This window comes from Octopus bimaculoides, chromosome 27, assembly GCF_001194135.2.
Source record: "Octopus bimaculoides isolate UCB-OBI-ISO-001 chromosome 27, ASM119413v2, whole genome shotgun sequence".
Taxonomy (NCBI): domain Eukaryota; kingdom Metazoa; phylum Mollusca; class Cephalopoda; order Octopoda; family Octopodidae; genus Octopus; species Octopus bimaculoides.
Genome location: NC_069007.1, coordinates 6,004,965 through 6,007,817, shown reverse-complemented (window position 1 = coordinate 6,007,817; position 2,853 = coordinate 6,004,965).

The following is a 2,853-nucleotide window of genomic DNA, read 5'->3' as shown; positions in this document are numbered from 1 at the left end:
ATGTATATATATGTATGTATGTATATATATATACATATATGTATATATATATATACATATATGTATATATATATATATATGTATATATATATGGATATATGTATATATATGTATATGTATATGTATGTATATATATATATATATATAAACCATATTATATACATATATATATATATAGAGAGAGAGAGATGCAGAATGAGCGAAAGATGGAGATAGGAAGGAGGGTGATAGAGAAAGAAAATGTTTAAATGAGGTTTCTTCTGATGTTTACTATTTCACTCTTTTACTTGTTTCAGTCATTTGATTGTGGCCATGCTGAAGCACCGCCTTATATGGCTTGGCTTTTATTGTTTACTTGCTTCGCTCATTAGACTGTGGCCATGCCGGGGCACTACCTTCAAGAATCAGTCATCAAATGAATCGATCCCAGAACTTAATTTTCATTTTTTTAAGCCTGGTACTTATTCTATCCAGCTCCTTCACCAAATTGCTAACTTAAGGGGATGTAAACACACCAACATCGGTTGTCAAGTGGTTGTAGGGGAGACAAACACAGACGGAGACATTCATAAACATATATCATCATCATTCATTGTTGCTGGCACTCCATCGCTTACGACGACGAGGGTTCCAGTTGATCCTATCAACGGAACAGCCTGCTCATGAAATTAACGTGCAAGTGGCTGAGCACTCCACAGACACGTGTACCCTTAACGTAGTTCTCGGGGATATTCAGCGTGACACAGTGTGACAAGGCTGGACCCTTTGAATTACAGGCACAACAGAAACAGGAAGTAAGAGTGAGAGAAAGTCGTGGTGGAAGAGTACAGCAGGGTTCGCCACCATCCTCTGCCGCAGTCTCGTGGGGTTTTAGGTGTTTTCACTCAATAAACACTCACAACGTCAGGTCTGGGGATAGAAACCGCGATCCTATGACCGTGAGTCTGCTGCCCTAAACACTGGGCCATTGCACCTCCACATCATCATTCATAATCATCACTTAATGTACACTTTCTATGCTGGCATGGATTGGATGGTTTGACAGGAGCTGGCTTAGCAGGGTTCTGTCCAGACTTTGTCTGTTGTTGCTTGGTATCTACGACTGGATGCCCTTCCTAATGCCAACCACTTAACAGTGTGCTGTGTGCTTCTTACATGCCACCAGCATGACTGCCTTCATGCTGTGCTGACATGAGTGCATTTTATGTGGTACCGGCACCTGTAAAGGACAAGCCTCTAAGTGTGGATGACCACAATATATATACATGGCTGTGTGGTTAGAAGCTTGCTTCCCAGTCACATAATTCCTGGTTCAGTCCCACTGTGTGGCACTTATAGCAAGTGTCTTCTTCTATAGCCTTGGGCCAATCAAATCCTTGTGAGTGAACTTGGTAGACAGAAATTGAAAGAAGTTCATTGTTTATATATATAGGTACAGGAGTGACTGTGTGGTAAGTAGCTTGCTTACCAACCACATGGTTCCGGGTTCAGTCCCACTGCGTGTCTTCTACTATAGCCTCGGGCCGACCAAAGCTTTGTCAGTGGATTTGGTAGACAGAAACTGAAAGAAGGCCGTCATATATATGTATATATGTGTATGTGTGTGTGTGTCTATGTTTGTCCCTCCAGCATTGCTTGACAACCGATGCTGGTGTGTTTATGTCCCCGTAATTTAGCAGTTCAGCAAAAGGAGTCCGATAGAATAAGTACTGGGCTTACAAAGAATAAGTCCTGGGCTAGTTTTGCTCGACTAAAAAGGTGGTGCTCCAGCATGGCCACAGTCAAACGACTGAAACAAGTAAAAGAATAAAAGAATGAAAAAATATATATATATGTGACGTTGAATGACATAGAAGGCTAAACAATGCAAAATGAACTGTAAGATGTGGTAACGAAAATTAAAAGAAAGTTACCTGGTAATCTTTGTTTCATTTTTTTTATTGTTGTTGCTGCTGTTTTTTTTTATCTGTTCAGTATTTTGGGACCTAAAAGTCCCTTCATCAAGGTTTTAGGAAATTTCATTGCATAATGTTCCAATGTCCTCTCTTTGGGATAAAATTTTGATTTTGATTTAAATTGTTTCTTAAGTCGTTTTCAAGCATTTTTGATGGTTATTTTGCTTTCCACATGAATAATGTCAATTGCTAATATAGAATTTTGTGAAATCAATTTTCTTTTTCGCATGAGATGTTTAGTTTGTGTGCTTGTGGGTGTGTCTTTTGTAGCAAGTACTGTCTACTGAGTTCTAATCTATTATTTATTTGTAGGTTGGGGCTATGTATGAGCAAGGCTTCCTTAATTCTTAAGTTGCTCACATTTCTATCACTGGCTTTAAAGATACCGGTAATATGTTGGTTGATGTCAATGTGTTTTTTGAATGAGGTTGTACGTGTGTTGAGGTGCTCTTTAATGTGAGTGTGGAGTGTTCGAGTTGTGCTACCAAAGTAGAACACCTTACATTTGTTGCATTCAATCCGGTATACCACATGTGTCTGCTGGCACATACCTCTCTCACAGATAGGGCATCTTGTCAGCAAGCATTGATTATTGTTGTCTTTGGCTTGGTTTTTTGAGGGCCGGTGTATATATATGTGTGTGTGTATGTGTGTGTGTATATATATATATATATATATATTTATATACTGAGGATGATAAATTGAATATTAATTTAATTAACATCAATTTAAAACCTAGCATATAAAAATATCTGAAAATTCAGAAAAATTGTATTACATGCGTATAAGAAGGGATGACCACTAAGCGGACATCCGATATGCTAGAAAGAGATCATCCACGGTCTAACTACAAAGAAAATAATGTTCTCTAGAAAAAATTCAGCAAATACCAGAACAT